At 42.3% G+C, this 11,180-nt stretch overlaps 1 non-coding gene across 1 annotated transcript; it reads left to right on the top strand.

The window, feature by feature from the left end:
• Nucleotides 1-566: 566 nt before the first annotated feature.
• Nucleotides 567-641, top strand: Trnal-cag (transfer RNA leucine (anticodon CAG)). The gene has a single exon. It is a non-coding gene; the product is annotated as a tRNA-Leu (tRNA).
• The last annotated feature ends 10,539 nt before the right edge of the window (nucleotides 642-11,180 follow it).

Genomic DNA, 11,180 nt, shown 5'->3' with positions numbered 1-11,180 from the left:
TAGGTGTATGCCGATGAGTTCGTCACGGGGGATCTTCACGTCTTCGCGTAGGAAGCGTTCGACGGCCAGTGCTTTGGGTCGTGCGTATTCATTTGAGAAGGTGAACTTAAGAGTGTTCTTCCTGTAAGAGTTGGCCATTAGAGCGTGGTCGACTGAGAATCGCTGTGACGACGATGTAAACAAAACACTCCGCGCGCGCAGCGGCGTGGACGGCCGAGCGCGGTGCGCACTGCTGGCCTGCCGAACGCAGACTGTACCAACTGAGCTACCGAAGCACGACTCATGACCGGTACTCACAGCTTTACTTCTGCCAGTATCCGTCTCCTACCTTCCAAACTTTACAGAAGCTCTTCTGCGAACCATGCAGAACTAGCACTTCTGAAAGAAAGGATATTGCGGAGGCATGGCTTAGCCACAGCCTAGGGGATGTTTCCAGAATGAGATTTTCACTCTGCAGCGGAGTGTGCGCTGATATGAAACTTCCTGGCAGATTAAAACTGTGGAAGGTAGGAAGGTAGGAGACGGATACTGGCAGAAGTAAAGCTGTAAGTACCGGTCGTGAGTCGTGCTTCGGTAGCTCAGTTGGTAGAGCACTTGCCCGCAGAAGGCAAAGGTCCCGAGTTCGAGTCTCGGTCGGGCACACAGTTTTAATCTGCCAGGAAGTTTCAAATAATTTATTGCTTCTCGCTCACTTTGCAAAGTGCTGTATTTTTTTCCAAACTGATTACCTCACATAAATGTCAACGACGCTGCCTCCTGGAATAAAAAGAATTCTTCTACTTCTTCTTGCGCCATAATCGCACTGGGAGATTGGCGTTCATTGTTGGCTAGATTTACGTTGTAACAGCTCATTAAACATCAGACTGTGATCACATGAACACGCGATGCAAATCCTTTATAGTGTTTCTGCCTACACGTCTATGGTATGTACTTCCCTACGTGTCACCGGAAGAATGGCTCGCTGGAGTTGGAATTTTTAGTGCTGCGTGATGTGATCGATTCTTTTTTGATGTTCTGATAATCCCAGTCTTTGGAGCATACGTTGTATTCCTGTAGCGTTGGTCACACGGCACCTCCGTAATAATCTCCGCGTGCTACGACCGACCGACGGTCGTTTGAACTGACATACGGCCGGGAGAGCGGAGTGCTGACCACATGCCCGTCCACACCCGCATCCAGCGACCACTGTGAACTCAGGATGACACAGTGGCCGGCCGGTACCGTTGCACTTTTTTTTTTACTGCAGAGCGAGGTGGCGCAGTGACTACCACAATGGTCTCGCATTCGGAAAGACGACTGTTAAAATCCGCGTCCGGCTATTCTCGATTTAGGTTTTCCGTGATTTTTCTAAAACGCTGCAGACGAATACAGGCTTAGTTCCTTTGAAACTTCGTCCCCCACCTTTCGTAATCCCAGCTTGTGCACCGTCTCGAACGACCCTTCTGTCGACGGGATGATAAACTCTAAATCTTCCTGCTTTCCTTCAACGTGCTGTGACGGCAACTGAACATAAAGATATTCATTTGTTATGTGCGTGAGTACTGATGTCTCAGCACTATAAAATTAACTGGAAGAATAATATTTGACGATTCTAATTCCTAGTTTTAGGTTCATAATTTTGTCATAAGTGTTACTGACCGATTATGTATTAAGTATTGTTGAAATCCAGTTAGATAATAAATTTTGAAACACAAGCTATTGGAAACCAAGACAAATTTCCAATTTCAGAAGATGTAAAATTGTTAAAACATTAAAGAAACTTATTTCACTGCAAGTGTTACATATCCTAATGGAAAATAGGTCCTTCTGTTTCAAGGTACATGATGATGGACGACCGCGAAAGGGTGGCTTAACTGTCCACATTTTACATAAATAGATCTAAAAATATACAACGTTTCACTCTCTGTAAAATTCTGCACCAGCAAAGTTAGCAATACATTTCAAAGAGCATTAATATATTATGCAGAACTTAAATGTGTAGAATGTGAAATGTTTACAAATGCTGCTCAAAACACAACCAAATCTGTAAAAACAACAAAAACTGTGGAAAATGGTAGAAACTGCGTTTGCCAGTTTTAGTGCGCATTCCTTCATGAGAGTAGAAAATCGGCCACTAAAGTACCGACCAAAAAGCATCGTGTGATCCTAGGTATACAATTCTCTAGGTACAACACCCTCTTATACGTTTCTAAGCCAGGAAGAGCCCAATTCTAACAACGCTTTTAGTGCCGCATTTTTCGTATGTAACACCACACACTTCATGGATTAATAAGGGATCCCATAGTCGATCTCTGTCGTTGCTCGGTTTTAGGAGATGCAGATACACATACATTCTTTGATTCCATGATAAAGTAAAAATAATCGTACATGTTTGATATAATCACGAAGATTATCCAGTCATTATTTTTTTTTTTGTTATTTATGACTCGTGCTGTGTAACAGCACATTACGCCTGTGAAATATGAATACAAAAGTTAGTAAAGATTTGCATATTATTTGTTACCAACTCTTCGATAGCGATAGGTGTTTCTCTGACGCTTTAGTTATGAGGAAACCCTCAGGTCTTTGCGATGAAAACGTCCAGAGTCATATGACTATTTAAATATACTGTAAAGCGTTTTTTATAAATAATCTAATGACTAAATTAGACAGGAAAGCTTTCTCCCACGATGAATGGTTATGTTGGCACACCGTCGTGGAATTCGCTATAGCTCTGGCGCACGCACCACTGACAGTAAGCGCAACCGCTACTAAAGAAGATCTTCGAAATTCATGTACGCCTCAAATCCTTTCCGTGCATTCCGGTGTAAACATATTTACAGGAATACAAAAATACCCGCAAGATTCAAATAATTTGCACCTGACAGTGAAGTAAATTAGTTGACTCGTGTTAAGGTTATGTCAGACATTTCTAGTTTGTTCTACTGATTTTCGTACTCACATTTATCAACAAATTGTATATTCCCTATTCATTTATCCGATGGGGATTTTGTAGTATTAAGCAATCTGTTAGAAGCATTTTTTCAAGCAACTTGCTACACAATTTTTAATTTCCATTCCTTTCATATACTATGAGTATAAAAAACTGTATTTCGACTTTGGAGCTTGTTTAGAAAGCCAATCACTGGGCTAGCAGGATCACATGAAAGCTGTTACAGGAATCACTGCGTAGTACTGTATCACAGATTGTTGCTACCAATTTGATTACTGTTATCTCATTTCGATTTAATTACACAGTTGCCCTGTAACATGTCTTTATGTTATAACTTAATTTTTTATGTGAGTGATATTTGACAGTTGAGTATCATTTGTCGAAATACGTGTGTCTCTGTAAAGGTAATATCTTTGACTCGTTCTGTTGCTGATTTTCTTTAATGACAACTCGTTCACAACACAATGTCTCCAACTAGTCAAACACTTTTTATGTACTGGCCAACAACATAGAGGCTGCACATTGTAACACAAAGATTTATCTACGTTTTCCTGAAATGGCCTCCTGACTGGATAGCCTTTTGTAATTAATAAGGCAAGAAGAAATCTGACTTAATGGGTGAGTGATCATATAATTGTAAGCGGAATACTGGTGTAAACTAGTTGATGATGATGTGCTTAATTCTCTTTACAATTTATACGTTAAAGGAATCGTTATTAAAGCCAGTGATTGTTAATTATGCAGCTTTGCTTCGCAGCCTTATTTTAATGGCAATGATACAATGAGGGTTGTTGCAGTCGTGCGTATAACGAAGGTAAAGTCAAGTTAAGGGCTTACAATAAATTTTTCTTAGGGGAGTGCTATCTGAAAACACGTATTATACTGTTTCTAACGAGCTTGTAGTACATTGTACATTACTTAATGAAAAAAATCACTTGTTTCAGAATTACTTTGCTCAAAGGATAATAATTTAATCGTGTGGTATTAACAGCACACAATTATTTTTAGCAGTGGTATATTTAGTTCACTTACTTCTTCCAGGCACTAATTATTACAGAGTGGAAGATTTGTTTATATTCTCGTGTTCATTTGCCTATCCTGGAGATCGCAATTTCCTGAAGTGTGGACTTTTAGATAAATTGTTAGACTCAGTGTGTGTGTCATTTCTGTACTCATTACAATACTATTCTTAATTCACCAGATTTTTCTCCTAGTCTCTTACTACATTCTTACAGATATTTTCATGCAGAGTTCGAAGTATAGCCATTATGAATATTTACAGAAACACTTTGCGCATTTCAACTCGCTCAACAGTTACAGTTCAAACACACAAACGTATTTCTTTTTTTTTTTTTTTTTTGGTAATTGCAGATACTTCAAGACAAAGAAATAATGCTATTCCTATTCCACTATCCTAGCTAAGGCTGTCTTTTTTGCTCAGAGCTCTGTTGTCAAAAGCCTTAGGTTCTCTTCCTCTCTGGCGCTGCCCACCTTCCAGGTCAACATTTTTATCAACACTCTGCATACCAGTGTGAAGTGCGTACTACATGCTCGGATGTCTCCCCTTTGCATTCGCATATAGACTGTAGGAGTAATGACTGCATAGGCTACGTTTAGATGACGGAACTTTGACGAGTGTTTTCAAATCGCTTGTTAGACATCCTATATTCAATTTACAATCGATCATTCTTCACGGAAAACATCTCTAGACGCAGGCGAACGCTTGTTGCCACGTGGTTAGGAACAGATGGCGCCCGTGTGGTGCTCAGTTGGTCACGCTTTTCCGTCGTGACCAGACGTACTTTCTGGCTGGAACTGGCGTTTTTCCTTGTTGGACTTTGAGAAGAATTTGCGAAACCTAAGCCGAAATTCTGACATAGAGCTACTGACGAAATAAGATAAAGAGCAGCATTCGGGAATATAGCGCTGGAATTGCATAATAATAAATTTTTGAGACGATGAGCTTGGTTAGGTTTGGTTTTTATTTTATGTGACGGGAATGACTCAGAACATAAGAAAAATATACGCAACAAGTACACTTTCATTCGTACGTTCAAGTCTACCTTCATTTAACAAAATAGTAAATTTTGCTCGAACGTTATCCGTAAATGAAATGGACCGTCCATTGCGGATAGTATTTGTACTTGTACATTTATATTCTTCTACGGTGTCTCCATGGTTAAATTCTTTTCTAATTTGAAGATAACTGTGAAGAATTGTAATCTCTTTTACACTGTGTTCGACACAATCCACGCTGTCACCTAATGAGCGATGTAGTATTCTCCACTTATTACACTATGTCTATGTACCAAAAGTATACGCTATAGCTAGCCACTAGTTAAATATCTTTTTTTTTCGTAGGTCAGGGGATCCTTAAATTTTCCATCTGCGCAAATTCTTCGTCACGTGCGATCATGTAAGGAAATGCCATGTCGTGGTTTTCCGTTAAAGGTCTTACCTTCGGTGCATCTAAAGATTTTTCAGTAAGCTTTTCATGTAGAACGGAATGTTTGAAAATTCCTGAGTCATTGTGTTTTCCACAAGCGCGAATGTCTACCTGATAAGCGTCAGTCAGAGCCTTATAGCGCCAACAGCACGATAGAGGAAAATGTTTATAAGGGAGGTATAAGGAATGTGAATGTTCTGGATTTCTTCTGATATGTTCACCACTGAGTGCTCCGATGCAATGAGGAAACAATGCGTACTCTTCTTCTTCACCTCGTGTTGGCATCACACTACCTACAGATATCGTCCATAAAACTTTGCGTACTAGACTAATTTGTTAATGTAATTCCAATTTCATTTGAATAGGGCAACCCCGTCACTGAAAATCAACTTGTAAGATGTTTGAAGCCGAAAGAAACTGCCGGAGAGTAACTGCATCAACTAATGCACGACTAATGCATTCTACCACTGTTAGCTAAACTCTTTTGAAATTCGATCGCGATTTGGCGTGATTCAACGCGCGTTACATATAAAGTTACCTTAATACCTCTAAGCTCGCTGTAATTGCTTCCGCTCTTAAATTCCCCCAAAGGCTTCATCAGTCTTACATTCGCTGTCCATGCTGGAGCAATATGTAAGCAGCTATAGTATAATCCTGAATGCCTCAGTTTAAGCTCATTCCTGAAATTTTGTAAATAGACTCCTGGGGGAAAGTTAACGCCTATATTCAAGTTTCTGCCAGTTCAGGTTTTCAACATTTCCATGGCGCTCTCCCACGTGTTAATTAGTGTTGCCCTTTTTCGTATATTTTCAATATGGATATTAGACCAATTTCGTAAGCCTCTTTCAACCTTCACCTACACTCCTGGAAATTGAAATAAGAACACCGTGAATTCATTGTCCCAGGAAGGGGAAACTTTATTGACACATTCCTGGGGTCAGATACATCACATGATCACACTGACAGAACCACAGGCACATAGACACAGGCAACAGAGCATGCACAATGTCGGCACTAGTACAGTGTATATCCACCTTTCGCAGCAATGCAGGCTGCTATTCTCCCATGGAGACGATCGTAGAGATGCTGGATGTAGTCCTGTGGAACGGCTTGACATGCCGTTTCCACCTGGCGCCTCAGTTGGACCAGCGTTCGTGCTGGACGTGCAGACCGCGTGAGACGACGCTTCATCCAGTCCCAAACATGCTCAATGGGGAACAGATCCGGAGATCTTGCTGGCCAGGGTAGTTGACTTACACCTTCTAGAGCACGTTGGGTGGCACGGGATACATGCGGACGTGCATTGTCCTGTTGGAATAGCAAGTTCCCTTGCCGGTCTAGGAATGGTAGAACGATGGGTTCGATGACGGTTTGGATGTACCGTGCACTATTCAGTGTCCCCTCGACGATCACCAGAGGTGTACGGCCAGTGTAGGAGATCGCTCCCCACACCATGATGCCGGGTGTTGGCCCTGTGTGCCTCGGTCGTATGCAGTCCTGATTGTGGCGCTCACCTGCACGGCGCCAAACACGCATACGACCATCATTGGCACCAACGCAGAAGCGACTCTCATTGCTGAAGACGACACGTCTCCATTCGTCCCTCCATTCACGCCTGTCGTGACACCACTGCAGGCGGGCTGCACGATGTTGGGGCGTGAGCGGAAGACGGCCTAACGGTGTGCGGGACCGTAGCCCAGCTTGATGGAGACGGTTGCGAATGGTCCTCCCCGATACCCCAGGAGCAACAGTGTCCCTTATTTGCTGGGAAGTGGCGGTGCGGTCCCCTACGGCACTGCGTAGGATCCTACGGTCTTGGCGTGCATCCGTGCGTCGCTGCGATCCGGTCCCAGGTCGACGGGCACGTGCACCTTCTGCCGACCACTGGCGACAACATCGATGTACTGTGGAGACCTCACGCCCCACGTGTTGAGCAATTCGGCGGTACGTCCACCCGGCCTCCCGCATGCCCACTATACGCCCTCGCTCAAAGTCCGTCAACTGCACATACGGTTCACGTCCACGTTGTCGCGGCATGCTACCAGTGTTAAAGACTGCGATGGAGCTCCGTACGCCACGGCAAACTGGCTGATACTGACGGTGGCGGTGCCCAAATGCTGCGCAGCTAGCGCCATTCGACGGCCAACACCGCGGTTCCTGGTGTGTCCGCTGTGCCGTGCGTGTGATCATTGCTTGTACAGTCCTCTCGCAGTGTCCGGAGCAAGTATGGTGGGTCTGACACACCGGTGTCAATGTGTTCTTTTTTCCATTTCCAGGAGTGTATATTCTGGAAGGAGTTGCTCGACTGTAATCTCCTTTGTAGACAGGCTGCTTTTATCAGTATACTATGAATGAACCGAAATTTGCCACCTGCTTATTTACGACTGAACTTCAGAGGTCATTCTATTTCAAACACCCATGATTCGTTTCCCTCTAATATTCGTACTAATTGTCTGATAATTATTTTGACTCACAGTTATTGTAGTCATTGGATACAACAGTTTTTCATTTCTCAACATTTAAACCTAGTCGCTAATATTTACAATACCTTGAAATCTTATCACCATTTGACTGGATATTTGTACAGATTTTATTAGATGGTATTTTGTTACTGATAACGTCATCAATACGCAGAATGTAATACCATAAATTCTTGAGGAATATTCGTATTGTTTAGTTAATTTGAGATCAGTGTGTAATAGAATGTGATTACTTAAATCCAAGACCCTGAAAACATGAAGGAAGTATAATTACAAAAGCTTAGTTCACCGTGGAAACATTTCGATATTGTCGACATATCGAGACTTACTAGCATTTGTAGACTTAGAGAAAGCTTTTGACAATGTTGACTGGAATACTCTCTTTCAAATTCTGAAGGTGGCAGGGGTCAAATACAGGGAGCGAAAGGCTATTTACAATTTGTACAGAAACCAGATGACAGTTATAAAAGTCGAGGGGCATGAAAGGGAAGCAGTGGCTGGGAAGGGAGTGAGGCAGTGTTGTAGCCTATCCCCGATGTTATTCAATCTGTATATTGAGCAAGCAGAAAAAAAATGGGAGTATTTATTAAAATCCAAGGAGAAGAAATAAAAACTTTGAGGTTCGCCGATTAGGTTGTAATTCTGTCAGAGACAGCGAAAGACCTGGAAGAGCAGCTGAACGGAATGGACAGTGTCTTGAAAGGAGGATATAAGTTGAACATCAACAAATGCAAAACGAGGATAATGGAATGTAGTCGAATTAAATTGGATGATGCTGAGGGAATCAGATTAGGAAATGATACACTTAAAGTAGTAAATGTGTTTTGCTATTTGGGGAGCAGAGTAACTGATGATGATCGAAGCAGAGAGGATATAAAATGTAGACTGGCCATGGCAAAGAAGCGTTTCAGAAGAAGAGAAATTTTTTAACATCGAGAATAGAACTAAGAGTCAGGAAGTCGTTTCTGAAAGTATTTGTATGAAGTGTAGCCATCTATGGAAGTGAAACGTGGACGATAACTAGTTTAGACAAGAAGAGAATAGAAGCTTTCGAAATGTGGTGCAATAGAAGAATGCTGAAGATTAGATGGGTAGATCACATAACTAATGAGGAGGTATTGAATAGGATTGGGCAGAAGTTTGTGGCACAACTTGACTAGAAGAAGGGATCGGTTGGTGGGGCATATTCTGAGGCATCAAGGGATCACCCATTTAGTACTGGAGGGCAGCGTGGAAGGTAAAAATCGTAGAGGGAGACCAAGAGATGAATACACTAAACTGATTCAGAACGATGTGGTTTGCAGTAGGTTCTGGGAGATGAAGAAGCTTGCACAGGATAGAGTAGCATGGGGAGCTGCATCAAACCAGTCTCTGGACAACAACAACATCGAGAATATGTTGTATGATTATCGATATTATTTTTTAAGTATCGATGTATACTATGTTTATCAAGCCTCCTTCCTCCATCCCTTCTCTTTCTGAAATTATTGCAATTGGTTGTGGCATATGAACAATACCGTGTTGACAGCTCGCGGTACGTCTTACCTGTAGCGGAGAGCGTGCCGTTTTGACGTAAGCAAGCGACAGTGTGTGAGGAGGGGTTCGGACGGCGGCAGGCTGCGGAGCGGAAAGGGATCTTCAGGCGCGATGTGTTGTGGTTTGGGCAGTGTGATTTCTTTGTCGGACGACTGGACTTTCGGTATTCCGCTTGGGGTTGCTTGTCCGAGAATAAGTTTTCAGTCCTGGCGGCTCCGTAGGACACGCGGCGGGCGCAGCTATTCCTACTGCGAAGCCCGTGGTTGTGGCGCCTTGGTTAAGAGGAAAGCTTGCCGTCTTAGAACTACGGTGAGGTGCCTGACTTCTGTTGAATGAATTTGGGGGCCAGCGTGAGGTTCGCAAAATGTTCCTTTATATTGTCTTTCCCAGTACTTCGCCGTCTGCTTATGCACACTACCCACTTCATGGTTATTAGAACTCTAAAAATACCGGCTCAATCTTCCTGATTGCTTAAGCCCCCGTCATGGGTACGTTGAGTGCGGGTTCAAGAGGCCTGCATGAGTTTGTACCAACTGCTTGTTATCCCAGGGTAAATTTGTGATTTTCTGTAACTAAGACATACTGTGTTTTTACCTCCTTGTGTACGATAGCCTTGTGGACTTTGGGTTAAGTTACCTCATTTAATGCTGTGAGTGGCTGTGAAGCTTGCTAGTTAACTTGTTAATTCTGGGAGAAAAGGATTCGTACCAGTTTCTTGGTATATGAGATACTGTCTGCTAATGTAATTGAAGTTCGTTTGTCAGCTGTGAGCATCCATTCAGATCTTATTGATTTTTCGTCCTGCGTGGCGGTCCCTTGCTATCGTTACGTCAGTGGGCGTTTTTATGAAATTGAATTGCTGTTGGCGTGTAAATCTCCTTATCTCCTTGTTGAGATCTTGGTCTGTGCTCAGTAATAAGGCCCCAGTTGTGAGTGTCTTTGTGTGTGTGTTTTCTTCTATTAATACTGGAGGGCCTCTTTATTGATCTGTGGGTGTGCACGTAATTATGTTCGTAGCCATACTCCGTTCAGTTCCGTGACTAAGGGGTTAAAGATCATCTATGATTTGGTTGTTTGTTGAACTTAAAGATCCTTTTTTCTTGCCAGGTTAGACTAGCAATTACTAATGACACGCGCAGAATTGTCTCTCTTATCCGGGAGGTTTCTGTATCTGATTTACGCTTACTAATTACCTGGGAGCAGTCGGTTGGATTCAGAGGTCGCGGGTTGCGCTGTCACTCGATCAACAATACTCGCGTGGCTTGACGCAATATTATATCCGTATTGTTTTCTTTTAAGGAATTATGTATTTTTGGAGATGTGTGTGTGTTCTTTTTGGAAGTGAATGTAAATTTTGAAGTTATTGTTTACTAAGTTTTCATTCCTTTAGTCAGTAGTGTTGTGAAACATTCTGTGACACCAAGAAATTGTAAATCAGTAAACACTCTCAGGAAACACGAGTTGAATTGTCAAATTGTTTGTGACACAAATTCTTCTTGTTGTAGCTGTCGGTCTGAAGGATACATGCTGTATTAAATTTTTGCGTCATTCTTCTGTCACATAACCTTGTACTACAAAATTTTCTCTGTCCTAACGATTACTTGGTTTCTCATTCAAGAATTAATAGTGATAAGTGATTAATTCTCAAGGAACTACAACAAATTTCTTTGTCTCTGTGGTACGGGTTGTTGAAAGTATTTGCTTCCATAACTGTGTTAGTTAAGTGCAAAACTTATTGTTTCTTTGAACACAGATATTTTCATAACCGTATACAACAATTTGGGTT

This window comes from Schistocerca gregaria, chromosome 4 (genome assembly GCF_023897955.1).
Source record: "Schistocerca gregaria isolate iqSchGreg1 chromosome 4, iqSchGreg1.2, whole genome shotgun sequence".
NCBI classification, from domain to species: Eukaryota; Metazoa; Arthropoda; class Insecta; order Orthoptera; family Acrididae; genus Schistocerca; species Schistocerca gregaria.
This window is presented reverse-complemented; position numbering and strand designations above follow the sequence as displayed.